The sequence below is a fragment of the Triturus cristatus genome, chromosome 6 (assembly GCF_964204655.1).
Source record: "Triturus cristatus chromosome 6, aTriCri1.1, whole genome shotgun sequence".
Classification (NCBI taxonomy): Eukaryota; Metazoa; Chordata; class Amphibia; order Caudata; family Salamandridae; genus Triturus; species Triturus cristatus.
In genome coordinates, this window is record NC_140589.1 from 1,724,401,689 (window position 1) to 1,724,424,181 (window position 22,493).

The following is a 22,493-nucleotide window of genomic DNA, read 5'->3' on the forward strand; positions in this document are numbered from 1 at the left end:
TACCCAACAGAAAACTTTGTAGTGGGGAAGGATTGGTTTTGGTGGTCAGGAATACAGAATGTGGTGGCCATTGCGAAAGGTTTACAAGACACAACTGCTGAGGGAAAAATGTGTGCCACATCCCTCTCCCTAGAAACCAATGCAAACCCAGCCTCCAATCCTTCCAGGCCACAAGATCCCCAATGCAGACCAATGCCTACCTCAATGTCATGGAGGATAAAATCCAGTTGAGATTCTGACTGGACAGAAGTTTCTCCATGGAACACTCCAGGACCACAAGTCTATTGGTGAATTCTGACATCTAATCCTTTCCTCTATATGTGTGTAAAGTCCTCCTTGCAGTATATTCACCTTCTTCGTCTGGCAGTTATTGCCCTGAGTGGAAACTTGTGAAGCCCAACTTTCAGTCCAACTTTCCCTAGATTTACCCTCTTCCACAGAGGCTTCAAAGTGTTCTTGTGAACCAAGCACTCATTCAGCCATGCTTAGTTGTAAATTATGTCACCTTTAGCCACTGTTCTGAAAACAGAACAAACCCTGGCAAAAAATGTAAAGTTTCCCCACACCGCGTAGTAGTCTGATATTATTAATTGGTTTGATGGGAGAAAGGTTCCTTCTACTCTTAAACATGTTACAAAGAAACTGATCATAGGCAATTTGAGGTACCTGTTATTGCAACTCTGCAACTGTAAATGAAGCCTCCTAGCTTGTAGCTGAGTGGGAAATACCAGAGTGTCTGAAAGGCTAGTCCACCCATGCTTACATGATTCATAGAAGACCTCAGAGTCTTGTAGATCCCACCATCTTGTTTGGTTGGATTTAGGACATCACCTTCTCTTCCTTCAACTATAGATGAACTGGGTGACAAAGATGGTCGGCCTAGGCATTGCTTTTCTACATGAGGCCCATTTTGAATGTAATTTTTTTTCATGCATAGAGTCATATCACAATTGAGGGCTGAACAAGAACTACCCAAGAAATGCCGGCAGTACCTACTGTAGAGCAGTAATGAGACTGTCAGGTGCCAGAGAAGGATTCCCCAGTTTTTTTTTTTTTTTTTAATATTCTTTTTATTTGCATTTCAACAACAAAACACAGACAAATCTCTGCAGTGTAGGTATAAAATGAAATTGACAGAACAGCTCCCCACCAAAACAACAGTAGCAACATGACGACTAGGTGCCAACCCGTCATTGCTCAATAGGTCTCGTACGGCCCCGCCCACACCCAACCCGCACATCTCCCACTTCATATTCGATGACCACAGCTCCCCAAGATGTAACCGGTACCCGGCTCCTTCCGGCCACCATCAGTGCATAGCCTGTTTCATATTGCTTGAATCGTCGTTTGAGTCAACCAGCGTGTGAAAGGCTCCCATATGTCCTTCGGCCGTGAACGCACTGGTATGAGCTCCCCGTACAAGGCGAGTTGTGTCTGGCAGTATACCACGCTTCTAACCCATTCCCTAATTGTAGGTGATGTGATAGCTCCCCAGTGCGGATTCCCCAGTGGTTAAATACCTCCCACAATGCTAAAGGGTTTGCTATCCTTCATCCCGAGGAGCCGTCTCGAGGAGGCTCAGGCAGAAACTTCTAAATAGTCTCAAATATTTGTTCTGGCTAAAAGGCATTCTTCCAAATGCTTTCTTGTAATGGAGGCTGAATTTAAGGAGTCATATAGATCTATGCAAGTGGTCAGCTAAGGACAGTAGGCCATAGGTCCTACCCATGCCCACCCTCGGGCAGACAGCCTACTCTATTTAAACTGGTCCTCTGCTCTAGTGGATCATTTCTGGCAAAAATGTTTCAGCTGCCATTCTGGGAACACTTTCGGCATAAACAAATACTGGGCAGACTACCATATTAAAGCAGTGGGGGCCAATGTTGAAAATCTGCATCAGCAGGTCCAATGTAAATGGTGAACTGGTTAATTACGACAGTCTTGTGGTGGATATGCTGCAGCCAATGATGAATGATGGAGACTGAGAGGGAGCCTGTTGATTTATGGATAGGTTCCTACTTTGCCAAACTCTAAATCAGAGGTCTTCAATCTGTGGGCCGTGACCCCCAGGTGAGCAGTGGAGTTCTGGGAAGGGTTCGCACATTCCACAACCTCACTTCTGCCTTGAATTACAAAAACTTTTACTCTTTGTTTTGAAGAAGACAACCGTCCCTGGATGGTTAATTCCGATCGTCGAAATGCTTCAGCTAAAGTTTCATTAATTGAGTCTCCTGTGCTGTGAAATGAAGCCAGGCAGACAGCTAAACAAGCCTTCTTGCCAGGGTGCCTGCTTGCTGGAATGAAATGCAAATATGCGCTATGAGTTAATCTGCAAATGTAAAGGATACTTGGGAGCCGGTTCTGGCTTTAATTGATTGAATCACTCCAAGCATTGTGATGACAAAGATTTGTGTTTTTTAGTGGTAGTGCAAAAAGTTAGTTAACAACTGGGTTGTGAAGTGCATGCATTTGTAATTGTACAAAAAAGTCAAAACGAACAGGAGTGTGGGCAAGTGTCGAGTGCACCAGTATAGTTGTTCTCAAACTATCTAATACTGTAATAATGCTCAACCTAGCGTGACCCCACTACATTTACAAGAGAAACACGGATTACTTTATCAACGGAAAAAATGATGTCAGGGAGCATACATATCTGAACAATTCATATGTCAAGTACAGTAAATGTCTTTCAATCCAAACAATTCCAAAAAGGTATAGCAAAGGGAGTCTTGAAAGGTGTTGCATTAGAGTTCATGCGTGTATACATCAGGCCAGCCAACGCGTTTCGTCCCACATGGACTTCTTCAGGGCTGCAAAAATATTTAAACATGTGTCTTGGTTTCTGTTGTATAATATCCAATTCAAAAGAACTCCAATCAAACTAAGCAAGACAGACATGGCACAAAACAAAAAGAACATATTTCATCTTATTTTTCCATTAACGAATGGTTACAGAGATCTGTTTACGTTCATAACTCCCTACCTATACACAATCTATTGATAGTGATGACATATTTCTCAAGTGAATTACAGTTATAATTGTCTTTACATAAAGTTTCACAGTAGATCCCCAATACATAGACATTGCATGAAGTTATTGTCCCAGAACCTATCTGGTCCTTTCTAAATTTTGAAACGAGGAGTTCTATATCACATAATACCCTGCATACCAATAGTTGGCGATGGGTTGCATAGAGCAAGCAAACAAAGATCCACTCAAATCTAAAGTGGTGGCGACTAATGACAAGCAAATGATATCAAGTCCAAAATCTATGGTGGATAGCAATCTTCCCCGGTAGACTGTACCAAAAAACAAATGTATTATTAATGACCAAAAAACTAAACGTATATGGTACTCACTCTGGTTTAAATCTGTGTTCATTCATACAAGTGGTCTTCTTTCAAATCCGTTATCTATATATGCGCTGGATTTCCCCCCTAGCATCTCATGAGTTTAGAGGATAATTGCCTCAAGAGCACATCTGGAGGTGAAAAGATTATATCTGTAATCGATCCTATTACCTGCGCTTAAAAGTACCCACAATATTTCAAAGGCCCATTACGTGAGTAAGTGCAGAGTATCCACACTTATCCGATACGCCCCCAGTTTAAGTGCAAATACGATAAAAATATGGCCGAATAATAATGAAGCGTGAAGACCATGATCCAAAATAATGTAATGATTAGAATTTCTAAAGCCAAGTTGATAGTCCCGTCTTGTCTATTCAGAGAAATTCTCACCTGCTGTGTGCAGAAACAAAGTTATCATGTCGGTCGTCAATCCGTCATTAAAAGGATCCTGACGCCGACATCCGTTTTAAATAGTGTGTAAGCCAATCACAATGGAGTCTTACTTCCGCCAAACCATCGTCCTATCCAGTGTCAGTAAATAAAAAAGCCGTAATTGTGAATATAAACTATCTACCGATGTTCATGAGCTGCCTCCACTTAGGTCCGCAGAAAAGGCCAACCAATCACAGTGAATCCCAGTACCACGCTCAATATGGCCTATCACAGAGTCTGATTTAAGTCGTTTATTATGCTGTTCGACCAGTTGCAAAACGATACATACATCAAGAATCTACTGGTCACTCATTTTATGTAAGGTTTTCCTACGAACAGAACCTTTCAATCTCTAATAATAAATATGAACATCGCGTCGCATCAAGCCGCCTCCGCTGAGTTCTGAAAGGCATAAATAACGTGCGATGGCCGTGAACGCATATAATTCTCAAAAGCGGAGCCAATCAGAGATTTCGAGCACAGTCCTCATTCTGGTCCGCCAACGAGTGGGCAAATCAGGAATATACCCCCATTATGTCATCATCTGGACCAATCAAAATAAATGAGTCCAATCCTCAATACCTATTATTATTCCAATACTCAGCACAGATGATTAATAAAGAACTATCCACAACAGTCTGAAGTAACTAGAACTTGCACATATGTGGGTTGCCCGGTGTGGAATATTTAAACTATGTAATTTCTGGCAACAACTAAATATATCCATAAAGTTGTGCCTTAAGCAACTCAAAAAAAGAAGTCAATTCAAGTTAAATGAAGCGACTAAAAAATAGTTTTTAAGGAATTTGTTTTATGTATATAAAAATATATGTCTAAGTAGTCTCCGAGGTCGATGGCCAACTATCACATTGATATTAGAGGATTGGTAATCAAAGCAAAATATCTTAAGCCTTGAAATTTATGTTGTATATTCATAAATACAATTATTCAGAAATAGTAACACTACGACAGAGCATACATCCACCAATAATATCTTATTTGGCCTACTGCAATCTCATACTCCTTGTACTGCATTAATAAAAATTCCTCTGTATGACTGCCCAATACAGCTTGTTAATTTATTGAAAGAAATGTAGTTAACTTTCTATGTTTAATCCCATGTGTACTGTTCTGAGTCTACTGATCCACATGGCCTCATTCTGTCTTAATCTCAATTCTTTGTAGTTTCTGGCTGTACCCTTTTCCCTGCCCAAACTGTTTTTCATGACCTCCTCTACCATTTATCACACATTCCTAATGTTCCTTTCATTTAAAAAAATTGCAATCCGGCCAATTGATTACACTTTATCCGGCCCCAGCCGGAGATTACGGCTCGAGCCAAAGAGTACGGTCCGGATGCGAAAATTCCGGCCGAGTGCAGACGTAAAGTTAGGAGTCGTAGGTGCATTCTGTGAATACCAAAAATCCTAAGTGCCTTCTGTGAATACCAAAAGTAGTAAGTTTAGGATTTTGTCTCAGATTAGTTCTGTGAATCGGCCCCATTGTTTAACAGCAGGCAGTGGTCCCATCGACCACTGCCTACTCATATAAAATTAAAACGAAACATTTGATTTTTTTTAAGCACATTCTGTGTCCCCTTGAGGAAAACGGGCTGCATTTAAAAACAAATTACAGCTTTATTTAAAAGCACTCACAGACATGGTGGCCTGTTGACCCCTGCAGGCCACCATCCCTGTGATGGCAGCGAATCCTAGTGGGTCACAAATTGCTATCTAGCGCATTAATATTTATGAGGTAGGTCTATTTGTGACCCACTACGAATCGCTAATTAGGAAATAAGGACCTGGCGGGATACTACAATGCACAATATTTGGAGCCAGTGCTGAGCCCTGGAGAATATACCTGCCTGCTGTCACATGGCCTCATCAAATCATTCTAAGAGCAGATTAACGTTTGCTCTACTCAGCATCCTCTCAGAAGATGTAAAATCTGTTAGAACCAGCCTCTACGGCTTTCTGAATATTTACAATGCACTCAGACTGGGCTAATGGCCAGCTGCCAAGGACCTGGTATATAAGCTCAAGTGTTCCTCTAGAAACAGCACATCTACATTGATTCAAGCCTGCGCAAACCCTGATCCGTTGCTACCCAAATGTGGAGCTTAATGCTTCAATTTCTTGTAAGTTGGACTATGCTTGATGCTGTTCTAAAGCTCTGATTGGCTGTATTGCTGCTCCCTGCTTCGCTTGCGTAGAATCCCCCAGCCAGCCTGAATCTAGAGTTCCATACAAAGAGTTCAAAGAAACCATCTCTACTCCTCAAAAGAGACTGGAGGAGAGCTGCTGAAGATGCAGAAGATCCATCTACAATTGCAGCTGAGCGCCCTGGTGACTCTTTTCAATCAAAACACTCCTATCATACCAACATTGTGGCTGTTCATGTTGAGTGGGACCCCCATCTTTCCTGTGCCCGCCAGCCTCCAACTGACAAGGGGAAAGCACACACCCAGCACCAACTTCAGTAGGCTGCTCACTGAAGCAAGAACCCTGAGCCATTTGGTGCTTTTCTGACTCTGCCTTATGACGAGGTCAGCATCCTTCTGTCTTGCATGCTAGCCAGACTCAGAAGTCCTGCATGGTCCTTGCGCGTGTCCTGTGTGCCTGTCGATGCGCCTCCCAGTCATCGCCAAGGAAAAAATACAAGTACTCCCTTCAATATCAAGGTCTGTCCTCCCTGGACATAGTCCCATTGACCAGGTGTGAAGTTGGCAGAGTTTTTTAGTAATTAAAAACCATGTAAATCCCAGGTTTTGTGTGAGGAGGGAAATACTTTTACAAACGTACATTTTTAATTTCCTCATACATGGGAATTTAAACTTGTGCGCCCCAGAGAGCCCGATAGAAGCCTACATGTCTTCTGTGGGACCTTCTCAGTCCTTGAGATTAGCATCCTGAATCAGTCGGACCTGGTCCTGCCCAGGGCACAGCTAGCAATTTCAAGTCCGGTACCACACATGCCACATCAAGCCACAGTAGCTGTTTACTCCAGTGGATGTTGTTGTATTGTGATATAACTTGAGAGCAAAGTTCACCACATAGCATCTGGGCAGTGATTTATTACTCGAGACTAAAACGTGTTAACAGGGGCTGTGGGGGTGGTAAAGTTAATACATTGCAGAAAAGGTACGAATTTAGAAAAACTATTGTTGCACTGGTGGTAGTTTTAAAAATATCATTGAACACTTCCCAGTTTTCCACCTCCTGTTTTTGCCTGACGGCTTGAGAAAATGCAAACACAAGCCATGGGACATAAACTTCAACTTTAATTAAGAAAAAGAGGTTTGGCAGGATCCATTTGTCTCAAGGTTTATGAATAGTTTTGCGCCATTACTTAGAAGAGAGGTCTATCCTCAAATGGCGTGTACACATAAGACAAACAATATAAAATAATAAAACAAAATAAAGTCGATTTCAATAAAATAGTTGGCATTGCTGCAAGAAAATTAGCAAAGAGCGTATAGAGCTGAGTTTAAGGTTTTAATAGTATTACATAAGAATGTAAATAACAATATTAAGCAATCCATCAAATAATAAAACAACGATTGCAATGGAATTGGGAGAGTAAAATAATGAAAAGGTTAATGCACCATTAAAGGAAAATACAGCACTGAGGGCAATGGAAGTGAAATGTTGATGGGGAGAAATGCAAAAAAGGAGACAGAGCAGCACTGACTATCGCCTTCTCCTGTACTAACACCACCGTGAAATAGAGATTGATGTTACAAACGATTTTCCAAAAGTATCTTGTAAGTAAAATACATTTCTGAGCCTAATATCAAATAGGCTTAGGGATGAACATACAATGCCTAAGGGAATATCTTTGAAAAGTGTGATAGGTATAATTCTCAGAATTGCACAACTCATCTGACAACATGTGAAACAACCATTGTCATGGTGAGCACACTTTCAATATGGTATCGCATTATTTTCCGATTAACACAATATGCAGAATTAAAACATATATCATTGTTCAGTCTTCTTTCCATTTTAATAATGTAATACACTTCAGAAATTAAGGAGTACGCATTTTGCGTGCAAAAAGATACAAAAAACATATCTAGTTACAAACCTATTAGCATACAGCTAATCCCATCGTAATGTGTTAATATAGTGATTCAGCTGAAGTCTCGCAATAGTTGGCAACTTGGGTTTGCTATTTGGCTTCTCTAGATTTTGTAACAGATCTTTTTCATATAGCCTTCATTTTTGCAGTGTGCAATGTTGAGTTTCAGTTTTTGCAGACTGACTTTTTGTTCTATATTTTCACATTAAACCAGCAAAACAGCCAGGCAGTGGTGGATGACCAACTGGGTGAATGAGGCTTTGAGTCGCACCACTTTTGGCAAGCGTTGCTGCTGCCACGGTTAGGTGACTGTCACTTACTGCAATACTGCGCATGTTGAGCCTATCGGGCGGCATATTATCAAGAAATGGCGTTAACATTATCTGGTGTGAACATGGGCTTCTATTGGAATTCTCAAGGGTATATTATCAAGCCCATTATCGCCGTATTAGCGGCAGTTTCCTGCAGCTAAAGCGGCGATAATGTTAATGCCGTGCTTGATAATTTGCCCCGTAGTCACTTAGGGATATGTCTGCATTCTGAACCTTCAGGTATCTATGACCTCATACACCACGAGCTTTATCAGTGAGTGCTTGTAGTTTACGCAAGTCTTCAAACCAAAAATCTGTGGTCATCCGTATATTGAATCCTTATAATGAAAACTGGACACACTCTTAGTAGATAATTTTGCTTCTGAATATCTATAGCAGAGTGATCCAATGTAGGTCCTGGGGGACCGGATCCATGCAAGATTTTTAAGATAACTACATTTATCTAAATGTGGATATGATGCAAATCTGTCACGGATCCGGCCCCACAGGACCGACTTTGGAGAACCCTGATCTATAGAGGCCCCGTGTGCAGCGTATTGGTAATGAGTCCTCATTTAAAGCCTGAAAGTGTGAGGTCCGAGCACCATTTCCTCCTCCCATCCTTTGCAAGTAGCTTCACAGTCATATTATTTGTTAGGAATAAGCATGATCATATGATGGAGATATGAAAGGAGGCGGACGACAGAAGTGAAGTCAAGGTATTTAGGTTGTTGTAATATCTCATATTGCATCCCCATGTTATTTGAACTGCCTGTTCGATCCATGCCTTTCCAACCAGTTATCTTAGGTGCTCGGTGCTGTAAATTGCACAATTTCTGTGCACATCTTTGCTGCGGAGAGAAACCTCTATAAACATATCAGCGAGGGTTGTGTCTGAAGTAAGGAATTAATAAAAGGTAGAGTTCAGTGACATCCTAATGAAAACTACACGGCACACACTATAAATAACAGGCCAAAGGCAAAGAAAAAAATAATCAGGGACAATGGCGCGTTGCGAAAAGCCTATTGTGTTGCGGCGGTGGTCGAAGCCAGTGTCCTGCACTGTTTATTGGAAGCCTTCTTAATTGGAAAAGCTGTAAGTAATGATGTCTCATCCAGAAACCAACCTAATGAGTGCTAAATCTTGGTAAAGGACAGACCGGTAATTTCATTAGCATCTGACACAATAATTATCTACCACAGATCAATAGGGTGAGATGTTCATGGCCTCCAGGGCTGCTTGGAAGTTTTTGGACGTCAATACCCCTAGCACGTTGTCGCATTGAGCTTGTCGCGCCTGCAGGTCGATGTGCAGGTTCCAGTCTTTGATAAGCCTTACATGTAATTGTAGAGTCTGTGCCCTTAGAGTGATCTACTTATCACTGAATTTCAATGTATGAGCTGTGATTACTGCAGATGTTTATACTAACTTTAAATCTCTGTTGTGGGCATCTCCCCCATATTTAATGTACCACTGAGTCACGATTCTATCTAAATGTCTAAGACATTATGATCCAAAAGAGTGTAAATAACTATAACTATAAGTGTAAGGAATAAGGATAAAGTAAGGGATAACAGCATTTAAAACAAGCATTGGCAAAGCCAATAGTAAAAAAATATATATAGTGCATACAGATACTGGCACACAACATATGGGTCACGTACAGACACAACATGCACAGGTTCACACAGATCAACACACCTAGAGCTACCATGTTTACAAAGTTCAGTAGAGACACAACTAATTGTCCAGAGACAACAATGGAGAAACCCAGGCATCAGCACATGCAAACCAGATGTCATAGAGTCGGTGGTGCTGGACCAATTTTCAGAGTGGGGTGCTGCCATCAATGTTGCATCCCAGAAGTCATAGGTTTGGTGAAAAATCCAAGCATCATACAAAGAACACGTGCAGCAAGTAAGCCAAGCCCATTCACCAACAGAGTGGTAATGGTGTATGATGTGTCCCATGGTGCATTTTGGAGCACACTTCCGCAAATATATTGCTAAAGCATTGTGTAGTAGCGCACTGTCGTTTACAAACAGCACATTTTACATTGAGATGTCCACCACATTTGCACAAAAAACAGTTTTAAAGGTAAAACTGTATTGCACACAAATAATAATGTGTGGAAAACGGGTTTCAGCGAATATTTATCATTTTCACATCTATAAAAATCTTTGTTTCCACCACACTCCAGAATTACAATTGTGCCTCATTTGTGCTTTCCTAACAGCTGATATCGTTTGAAACATTTGCACAACTCATTACCAGGTATTCAAATTTAGTTGTGTGGTAGAAAAAAAATGAAATCCTACTACCTTTCCTTTCTCCCTCTCCATGTACTCCAGCAAGATTGCCAGATCGTTCATTTTCAAAATTCTCTCACTTTGCGGTCACAGAAACAAGAGTAAACACCAATATCCCTTTAAGTAGCAATTTGTCAGAAGATATAATCTAACATTTGACCCTGCCTCTGAATGCATTACAACATTTAAAGGCACCTTTACTGCTCATTCACTTTCTGAACTCCAGAATGGCTATTCTGGGGGTGCTGCAGCACTCTCAACACCCCTACTTCCAGCGCCTATGCATACAATGCTGCGAGGCAAGAGGCAGACATTGATGTGTATCATTGGAACACAGATTTCAGTCTTCGGTTGCTAGACAAACTATCCCCTCCCATTTTAAAGTTGGACAACTTTTTGTTACTGGGAGACTTTAAATTTTGCGGAGAACACACAACGGATAGCGAAGTCAACTTATTGTTGACTGCCCTGATGATGGCAGGTCTAACACAATTGGTAGTAGGCCTGAGTCACAAAGCCGGCCATACACTTGATTTAACATTTCATAATGCTATGCAGAATACAGATAGTCAACCCATACCCCTCACCTGGATGACCATTATCTGATCACATTCAAAATTCCTTTGATCTTTACACCTAAACCACAGCACAAGGAGTTGCTCCGAACGGCCTGTTCCTGGAGGAAAATAAGTTTTATTTATATAAGGAACTATTTGCAACCTCCAGATGTTAAGATGGCCTTAGATATTGAAAGGGCAAATACACATTTTCAACGATCCCTCAACAAGGCCATGAGTACGGTGGTCTCAACTAGATTGTTTAAGAATAGACGGGAAAAAACGCAAGCGGTTTGGTGCAATGAAGAGCTCGAATTAGAAAAACAGAAGTGTAAGAAATTTGAAAGGGCATGGTGCAGTTCAAAAACTCCGAAGGATAGAAGTGCTTACAAAATTAGCCCTCACAATTTATCATAGAGATCTGAGAGCAGCACGCAGGTACATTCTGACATTTGGGATTAAAAAGTCTGGTAATTCCGCTAAATAGATCTTTAAGATGCTAAATTAATTAATAGAGCCAGAAGTCTGTAGGACTCCAATTACTGCCGCACAAGCGTTATGTGACTCTCTGGTTGAATATTTTATTGAGAATATTAACACAATATGCAATGATTTTGATCTGCAAAGTGGCTCTGCGTTAGTTGGGTCAGGACCTGATTCTACTTCCCCAAACGCTTCAGTTCAATTAGTGAAGTTCAAACTGGTTACCCTGCAGAAGGTTCAAGAGATACTACGCAACCATAAGTCAGTATCGCTGAAAGATCCTTGTCTAGCTCATATGTGTACATCATTGGTACCGCTATTATCATCACATCTAAGGATGTAAGAAACCTCGAAATTACCATGGACTCTAAGGTATCAATAAATGCCCAAGTTGACAAATTAGCAAGATCAAGCTTAGTTACTATGAAAACTTTGCTACCCATCTTTTCCAACCTGGGATTCCACACAAGATCCAAGCAACTATCTCTCTTGTACTATTTAAACTCCATTACGTCAATGGCCACTACCGCGGATGATCTTTGTCAACTATGAAAAGACTACAACGGATACAGAACGCTGCTGCCAGACTGCTCCTACATGTAAAGCCGCAAGTCCATATCTGCCCTGACTAGAGGGGACTACATTGGTTACTGGTTGCCAGAAGATCCACATTCAAGCTGCTTTATATTACCCACAAAGCAATACATGGAACATGACCACTTTTCATCAGGAATAAAATCACCAAATACATTCAACAAAGAAACCTGCGGTCTAGATGGGCACCTTACCTCAAAATTCCACGATACAGGAAAAAACCATAGGTAGCTATGCAATTCATTACCACAAAACATAGAATCTACAAATAACTATCTTATCTTCAAAAGACTACTTAAGAGTTGGCTCTTTCTAAATAACCACCATGCTTAAACACAAATGTACAGTATATCCATGTGAAGTTAAACATTTAATTTGATTATATGCATGTATCATCTGGAAATGTGTATCTCCTGATATGAATATGTACAATAATATGTACCTATGTATTTATATATTTATTATTTTACTCCTACTGTAAAAAACTAAAACAACCTTTGCTCTCTCCAATGCACTACCCTATATTTCACCCTATACCTCTCTCAATATATCTCCTACCTCCTAACTGTGACTCCCCCAAACCTCATTCTACTACTATGATCTCCAAAATAACCCTTTCTAGACTCTTCCCTCCTTTATCCCTACTTGGTTCACCCTAAACCTCATTTTAATACTATGATCTCCCAAACAACCCTTCTAAATTCTTCCCTCACCTATCCCTCCTTTAACTTATCCCATAACTCATTTACTACTCTGATCTCCCTAATCAATTTCTAGAGATTGTTCCCTTCTCCATCTCTCCTTATACTCACCCCAAACTTCATCTTACTACTATGATTTCCCAATAAACACTTTCTAGATTCTTACCTCTTCTATTCCCCCATTATCCTTATCAATCCAGCTAACAGACTCACATGTCCACCACTCAAATTTCACTATATTAAACCACCACTAATCTGTTTTGGGTTCCGGAGTAGCGTGCTACTTGCTGAAAAGCGCTTTGACACCTCATCAGTGATAGAAAGCGTTATATAAATACAATTACAATACAATACATCTTGCCGATTTGTGTAATTTGTCACTAGATTTTGCTGTTACTGCATATGTGGAAATTGGCATGTGATTCTCATGTCTTAAAGAAACATACAGCAGATACCGCTATTTTTGCCTACTTCCACCCAATTTCGCTACCCCAATTTCCTAGTAAGATCATGGAGAAATTGATTAATAATCAGTTTACACAACATTTAGTGAATAATCATATCCTGGACACCTCACAATCAGGGTTTAGAGCAGCCCACAGTACGGAGACAACTCTCCTGGGTGTTACTGACACGATTAGAACCAGCAGGGCCGGACTGGGAACCAAAACCGGCCCTGGCAAAGTGCTCGACCACCTCCCCTTCCTCCCCCCAGGGGGTTGGAGGTGCGGCTGAGCTCTTTGCCAGGGCCGGATTTCGGATGATTTTGTCACAGGGCCGATTTTGCAGCCATGCTGCAAAAATGGCCCTGTAACAAAAATGGCCCTCAGGGGCCCAAAACCGGCCCCCACCCGTGCGGCCCACTGGAGGATTGCCCGGTGCCCGCTATGTCTAGTCCGCCCTGAGAACCAGATTAGATGAGGGCAGATCCATTATGCTGATCTTGCTGGACCTTTTGGCTGTGTCCAATAAGGTATCTCATGCAATCCTCATTCACCGATTGTATGACATAGGAGTGCAAGGACAAGGCTGGTCTGGCTGAGGGACTTTTTGATAGAGAGAATCCAATTGGTTTCCTCCCCTCCTATTAAAACAAAAACTGCCACCAACACCTGTGAGGTCCCACAAGGTTCTACCTTGAGTCCCACACTTTTTAATATATATGTTTGATATCATGGTCACAGGTTCAAATCCTGGCAGGTTCACTCAGCCTTACATCCTTCGTAGGACGATAAAATGAATACTGTTGGGCAACAAAATCATCTGTTATTCAGCGCCAAGATATGCTTCAGGGTGAACATGTGCTTTACAAATACACGTTAAGTACAAGGTTTGAAGCCTGTCCACCTTTGTTAGGCCAGATTAGCAGAACAATCACTGAATATCGAAATGATTTTCATTAAGATTGAATGTGTGTCTTATTCTCTACTGTGGACATTATAAACACCTGGGGTGGATCTGGTCCTTGTGGACCTATTTTGGGCAGAGCTGCTGCACACAAACCTCTTCTAATGATCCCTTCAGGGCACTCACCACAAATGCATTAGGATGGAGAGAGCTTTCGTCTGCTATCTATTACATTCCATGCAGAAAAAACAAGCAAGAGGTTGAAAGGCAGAAACAGATGGGAAGCCATTCTTGAGTGGGAGTTTCTGGAGATCAATGTTACTGAGCGTGTGAATTAACAAAATGATTTAAGAGGGAAGCTCATTCACTATAAAATGTTAATAAGAATGAGTCATCATCAGGCAAACTGGTCATCAGTAAAACATAGAGCTTGCACAGTTCTAGCTTCACGATACATTGTGTAAAGGCAGGCTTATCGCCGTTAATAGTGCAGCTAGGATCTGAGAGGCCATAGTGCAAGTAAGGAAAATGGCCCCTTTGACACCTGTTGTGGTAGTAAAATAAAGCAATTATCAGGAATCAATGTGCCCTCAGGAATCGATGCCCCGGTGCCACTGCACCTGCTGCATCTGTGGTAGTTACACCCCTGATCTCAGTTAAACAGAGAAAGAAAGAAAAAATTATACATATGCCCCCTAAGTTATCCTTTTAGAAACCCGCCCTTTGGGCATCCTGAAATGCAAAGTATTCCACCCTACGGTATTCCACTCTACCCTAAGACATGCTACTCGACAGTAGGCCACTCCAAGCTACACCAATCTACTCTACACCACTCCACTCTACTCTACTACACGTTACTCAACTGTAAGGTATTTCAGTCTATGCCACTCCACCATACGCTATTCGACTGTACACCACTCCACTCTATGATATTCCACTGTGTGCCACTCCACTCTAAGCCATTCCACTCAACGTCACTCTACTGTATGCTATTCAATATCTACGCCACTCCACTCTATGCCACTCCACTCTACACCACTCCACTGTACACCACTGCACTCTACTCTATTCCACGGTATGCAACTCCACTCTACAGCACGCCCCTCTATGATATTCAACTCTATGCCTCTCCACTTTCCACCACTCCAATGTCCACCACTCCAGTGTACGGTATTCCCCTGTACAGCACTCCACTTTACTGACACTCCACTGTATGCGATTCGACTCTATGCCACTTGACTATACGCTAAACCACTGTATGCAGCTTCACTGAACAGTATTCCACTGTATGCAACTTTATGCCACTCCACTATACAGTATTCGACTCTACTGCATACCACTCTACCGTACGTCATGCTTTTCGACTCTACCCCACTCCAGCCTATGCAGCTCCACTGTATGCCACTCCACTCTATATTATGACATTGCACTCCACCGTACGCCACTCCACTGTACGCCACTCTACTGTACACTTTTTTACTGTATGCCACTTCACTCTGCGCCACTGTTCGATACTCTATTCTATGCTATTCCAGTCTAAGCCACTCCACTGTACACCACTCCACTCTACAACCCTCCACTGTATGACACTAGACTGTATGACACTGCCCTCCACTTTACTCTATAACACTCCACTTAGCAATACTCCAATCGGTGACAGTACACTCTATGATTTGAAATACATTTTAGTAACAAATAATAAACATTGAAATTCAATGAAAAAACAAAAGTTAAAATGTAGTTATAGTTATGAAAACGTAGTTTATACTTTCTATACAAACCAAACTTAAACTACACAAACATTAGAAATTCTAAGGTTATAGTTATACTTTAAATGTATAATTTACACACCACCTTCAAATTATTATGCCTTGCGCAACTCCATATACATTGCAGTGAGCTCGGTAGCCACACTAAAGTAACTGTAACTCTCCACTTTACCATGCACTGTCTTCTCACCAATTATGTGATTTGCGATGTCATAAGTGTTGGTATGAATGCTATAATTTCAGATGGTATAAGTGATGTTATATGAAAGGGTATAACCAGTGCATGGAGGAGGTGAAATTTATAGTTAATGGAGTGAGGCTACCGAGTCCAGTACACTGTGTATGGAAGTGCACAAGTTATAATAAGTTGAAGGTGGTGGGTAAATTATAAATTTACAGTATAGCTATAACTTTAGAATTTCTAATATTTGCGTAGTTTAAGTGTGGTTTGTATAGAAAGAATGAATAAAGCTTTTCCTATCTATAACTATGTGTTATCTTTAGTTTTTGTACATTGATATGTATATCTCTCTCTCTCTCATATATAAATATATGTGTGTGTGTGTGGGTGTGTCTGGTGTCTGTGTGTATCTGTTAAAAATTTTAAAATTCAAATTACCACCTTACCTGAGTACTCAAGATGTAAGGGATTCTGATGTAAAGGTACTCCAGATATTCTGACTAACCACAATGTACACAAAGTAACAACTAACATTCACTGGATTCACACTGGTGATGAGGACAAGCAGGCAGAATACCTACAGTTTCAGGATTCAAATTTAAGGCCCTGATTTAGAGTTTGTCGGAGAGGGTTCTCCGTTGCAATGGCGAAATAGTATCCTCTCTGCCGCACTGAAGGTCATTTAGAGTCGTGCGGACCTTCAGTATGTCGACAATAGAGGATAATCCATCTCCACTGCGGACACAACGTCCGACAGCCTGAAAGAGTAATGGCCGTTGGAGGTTCTGCCATTCGTCCACCTGCCCTATTTAGAGCGGGTGGACAAATGGTAAGGTTTTACTGTCCATTACCGCCAGGCATGACCCATATGCCATGGGAAAAAATTCCCATGGCAATGGGTTCATTGATTTTATTTTTTGAAAAGCAAAATCTGGTTTTGGGCTTTTGGTAATGAAAACAAAATAAAATGTGAAAGTTTACCGTACGGCTCCTTCATGTTGACTGGTTGAATCCCACTTTTAACCTCACATAACCTCTGTGAGTAGAAACAGCCAGTCTATGGAAACACACATTTAGAAACTCAAAGACAAATGCAGTTCCCCACATTCATTGCGGCAGTAAATAGCTCAAGAACTGCATCTTTTGGCTGAATAAACAAGTGTGCAAGGCCAAGATCCTGATGCGTCTCAGATGTCCACTGTTATTGGGTATGAGGAAGTAGAGTGAATAGAATCCAGTACTCCTTTCTTCTAGAGCCACCACCTTTATAGCACCTTTGCTCAACAGGGCAAGGACTTCTGCCTCCAAAATTTGGGAGAGATGGAGAGCACATCTTGGTGGCAGGTGGGTGATCTGGAGGATGGGGTTGCAAGGGAAGCACTTAGCTCGTCCGGATTGCCTCGCTAATGGTGGAGAAATGAGAGACCTGTCAGGTCAGCTTATTCATGATATCAGAAAAAACTCAGCAACATCAAACATGGAGAAGGTAGGGAAGAAGGCAACAGAGAATATAGGCATACTTACAAAGAGTCAGCCATAGCCAGTAGAACCTGTGGGTCGATAGAGGCAAAGTCAGGCCAGGCCTTGGGCATGGGCGAGTTGGGCCTAGACCCGGGGCACCATTATTACGAGAGGTGCAGCCGGGAGTTGCCTGACAATGTTATGCAAGCAGCAGCTCTTCCATCCCACTTGGCCTCAATCGGGTCCCATTAAAGACTTTGTAATCTGACCCTTTGCCAGGACTCAGTCCGGAACACTGGCATGTGTCAGGGACTCTGGCAACGACTGGTGCCAGAGAAGGCAAAGTAGGCAGAATACTGGGTACAGAGCTGCCAAAGATGACACAGCGAGTCAAAGGAGAAAGGGAACTCTAAGAGGAAGCTCTGTACAAGAGAATAAGAGAGTTGAGGCTAAGAAAGGACAGGCCCTCAAAGGTGATTTAGGATTCAGAAAAACTACACACAGGACGGATATGCAAGACATATATACAAAACAACATTAACAATAAAGGGAATGTGGGGTAAAGCACTTGGGAGCTCCACACGGTAAGACTGAAGCTCAGTAAGTTCCTCACCCACAATTGCTGTCACAGATACTTAATGCAAATACTCACATATAGGATCTGCATGCAAAGGCCGGGTCTATGGTGATATTATAAATGTGTAAACCAACGAAGTCAGTGTAATCTCAAGAATGCACTCACCATCCGTAGAAGCACTGGTCTCCAAGGTCAGAGCCTACCCAATCAATTACAGGGAGGAAAACAGACCTGCGGAGGTAATACAGATTTTGTATGAAAAGCCCTCACTCACCAACCTGGTTGGTGACATGCTTCATCATCGGGCCCCACCGGGCATGGCCGAGTGCCATCCCAGTGTGCTGCAACGCCAGGTTACTGCGGAGCGGGGTTGTGTGTGGTGATAGTGAATTTAAAATTCCCAATTGAGTCAAAAAAGTATTTTATTCGTTTTGCTAATTGGAAAATTAAAACATAATAAAAAGGAGTGATGGTCAAAAAAATAACAGACCGGGTTCACTCCGTGGCGGTCAACATGTTTCTGCCTTTATGTGTAGTTTACAGGCTTTCTTCAGGACCAGAGTGGAAGTGTGGGTGCCCCGGTGGTGTGAACGCACTAAGGTTCACCCTCCCGTGGGCTGCTGTGTGAAAAATAATATGAAACACAGGGAAAAATCCGCCAAAAACTATAATGGTGGAGAGAAACGAGTTTACTCTATAATGAGAAGGAGACATACATACACAAGACAAAACACAAAAGAATCGTAAATGTGCGTAGTCAAAACATTAGAAAGCGCCATAATATAGGCTCAAACAAAGTGCGTGGATGGGGACAGTGCCAGTAGTCCGTACCTTCGGTGCATCAACAATGTGCTAACAGTGCACCTAGAATTAGCCAGGTACTGGTGTCAGGGAAGTGAAGGACTTCACCTGAATAGCGTGACTAGCAATGTATCACGGAATCAACGTGGAGTCCTAATGCTACGTGTGAGACTAAAAACTTAGCAAGGTTCATTGGAACAATGAACGCGGCCTGTGAAGCATTCCTGGTAGGTAGAAATGCCGAGGGGAATAGAGAGGTTCTTACTGTGAGGCTAGACTGTTCGTCGCCTCAGGGATCCCGGGGGAGAGGTGCGAGCAAATATGGCACACCCTGGAGGAGACAAAGAAGAAAAAGCGGCCACGAACGGCTGAATAGTGAAAACACAAGCCGAACAGTACTGTGAGCCTTACCCAAAGGAAATAAGAGCCAGAAGATACACTTACGCCCTCGCTGCTCGGCACCCGTTAGGAACCTACACCGCCTCAAGCCACCGGGTCCGGGGAGAGAAGAGACCTGGTGCGAGGCTCCTAAAAACAAGAGTGCGAGAAGAAAGCCCGTCGGTAATTGGGCAGCACCTCACATGCTGAGGTCCGATTGGATGAGCCCCGGCCAATAGGCCGCCTAGAGGCAAAGGCTCGACAATTTATTAAAGGGACGGGACCTCCCATGCTGTGTACTGATGGGTTGAAACACAGCCAATAGGATGCCAGGAATGAAAGGAGGCTCGTCCGTAGTTTGAAAAAAGAGACAGCTTGAAAAAGGAAACTTTATGCGGTGCAAAGCGGGGACGCATGAGCACGCTTGACACAACGAAAACGTGTGTCAGATTGAAACACTAGTTGCAGATAAGAGGGGGTTTATTTCAACGCGCGTCCACAAGAACAAACAGAGGAGCATGCCAGTGATGAGCACGCTTGACACAACGAAAACGTGTGTCAGATTGAAATACTAGTTGCAGATAAGAGGGGGTTTATTTCAACGCACGTCCACAAGATCAAACAAAGGAGCATGCCAGTGATAAGCTGGGAAGCGGTATGTTAAGGGGACACTGCATGTCGTGTGCCCCAGTGTAGTAGGTGAATGTTGATAGCGTAATGGGGTACAGCACCAGGGGTCAGAACAGGACCCGGTGAAGTCACACAAGGTGACCCAGCTCAGTAAAAGTAACGGTCACTGTAGACCAATGGTACAATGAAAGTAGCTGCAAACATAAGTGCATACTTAGAGTATGTTGACCCAGGGTATATTGTCATTAAGACCCACGAGGTTAGTACCCAGACGGTACACCCATCTTTGTTCCTTCTCGAAAAGGACTTTTTGAGTGTTTCTACATGCAGTGACTTCCTCAATTACTGTCCAGTGCAGGTCATTGGTGGTGTGATTAGCAGAGAGGAAATGTTCACTGAGTTTAGTAGTGATTTTTTTGCACCTAATGTTGCTCCGATGTTCACATATGCGGAGTTTCACTTTCCTGGTGGTCATCCCTACGTAGCGCAGGCCACAGGGACAAGTGATAAGGTAGACAACATTAGGTGTGTTGCAGTTGGTGTGGCTATTTTGGGTCCAAATCTTGCCTGGTTCAAGTTGAAGACTGGTAGTGTGAGAAGTCAGATGGCATATACTGCAATCCGAGCAAGGGAAATGGCCCGTAACCTTGGGAAGACCCCATGCTTCTGTGATGGATCTTTGAGAAGTGTTAGGTCTGGTAATGGGACGCGTCTGTACTAAGCTATTACGCAGGCTTTGAGCCCGTTTGAAGGAGAACAGAGGTTTTTCCCATCTCCGTTTGTTGCTGTTGATGATGCGCCAATGTTTCATGACGACTTTTTTCATGGCATTGGACATGGAACTGTAAGTGGTGACGCATGTCAGTGGTATAGATGTGACGTCTTTAACAGAGTCCTCCAGAAGGGCTTCTCTGGGTTGGTTTCTGGCCCGTTTGTAACTTTTAGTAAGGAGGGGTAGAGGGTACCCTCTGGCTGTCATTTTAGAAGTCAGATCACTAGATTGTGCCTTAAAGTCTCCCAGAGCGGTACAATTCCGTCGTAAGCGGAGGAATTGCCCGTAAGGCAGATTCTCCCGCAGTGCACGAGGGTGGAAGCTTGTAAATTCTAGGAGATTATTTCTAGAAGTAGGCTTGTAATGTGTCTTGGTATGTAAAGAACCATGTTTGTTAGTGATCAAGACATCTAGGAATACGACTTCATGAGAGTCATAAGTATGGGTGAATCTCAGATTCGGATCCAAGGTGTTGATCCACTGGAGGAATGTTTCAAGGGCGTTGGTATCACCGTGCCATATGAGGAGCACGTCATCAATATAACGTCTCCATAGGCCTATGGAGAGAAGATGAGGATTGGTGTCAGGAAGAATGTACTTCTGTTCGAAATCGTACACGTATAGACCTGCTACACTTGGAGCAAAGGTACTCCCCATGGAAGTACCCGTGGATTGCAGATAGAGTTGTCCCTGGTACTCAAAAAAGTTCCTTTTCAGTGCCAGAGTTGCACATTGGATAATGAAGTTCTTCGAGGTCCTATACTCCCAGGGATGGGAATTGAGAGATTCACCCAGGACCCGGATGGTCTCGTCCTGGGGGATACTGGTGTATAAGCTCTCAATATCCAACGTGACCAGGATAGTATTCTCAGAGCATTGAATACCATTCAGTAGTTTGAGCAGGTCCTTGGTATCTTTAAGATACGTCGATGATTGTTGGACCAGAGGTTTGAGAAAATGGTCACAGAACCGAGATAATGGTTCCAGGAGGGAGCCAATCCCCGACACAATGGGGCGCCCAGGGGGAGGGAGTCTCCCCTTGTGAATTTTGGGGAGTGTATAGAAATATGGTATGGTCCCTTGGCTCTCGGTAAGGAAACGTGCTTCCGGTCTGGTGATGGTGCCTTCAGTTAGTGCTTCCTCGACTATCCTCTCGATCTGGATCTTAAGATCATTAGAGGGGTCATTGGGAAGAGGTGTATAGTTCTTGCGGTCACTAAGGAGTCTACGGCACTCAAGGTCGTAATCCACAGTATTCAATAGGACCACGGCTCCGCCCTTGTCTGCCGGTTTAATTGTGAGATTCGGGTCCTGTCGTAACGAATTGATGGCTCTGAATTCATCAGCTTTGAGGTTTTTGAAAACGGAAGGGGGATCCATATTCTCAATTTCAGAAAAAACAGCTCGTTCAAAAGTCACGATCTCAACTGGTATAGTGTGTGGGGGGGGTGTGAATGTTGACTTAGGTCGTAGAGGTGTATCACCTACATCAGAGTCTGCTACCTCTGAAGAATGTTCCTCAAAGAAGGCTTTCAGTTTCAGTTTTCTGAAGAAAGCCGAGAGTTCACAGTGGAGACGGAATTTGTCAGGGCGAGCTGACGGAACAAATCCCAGTCCTTTTTCCAGTATTGTTGTTTCCTGGGTAGTTAGCCTCTTGTCAGATAGGTTGACAATTAGGCTGTCGAGGTGCTCGGGCCTGCGATTGCTTGATCCTGTAATTGTTTGCTCCGGGTGTGGTTGCCCACCGGGTCGTCT

At 42.7% G+C, this 22,493-nt stretch overlaps 1 long non-coding RNA gene across 1 annotated transcript; it reads right to left on the minus strand.

Moving 5' to 3' along the window:
* Positions 1 to 1,202: 1,202 nt before the first annotated feature.
* LOC146821876 (uncharacterized) lies at positions 1,203 to 3,782 on the minus strand. Its single transcript, XR_014962782.1, has 3 exons — positions 3,742 to 3,782; positions 3,361 to 3,482; positions 1,203 to 2,810 (listed from the first exon to the last, which is right to left on the minus strand). It is a non-coding gene; the product is annotated as an uncharacterized LOC146821876 (long non-coding RNA).
* Positions 3,783 to 22,493: the final 18,711 nt, after the last annotated feature.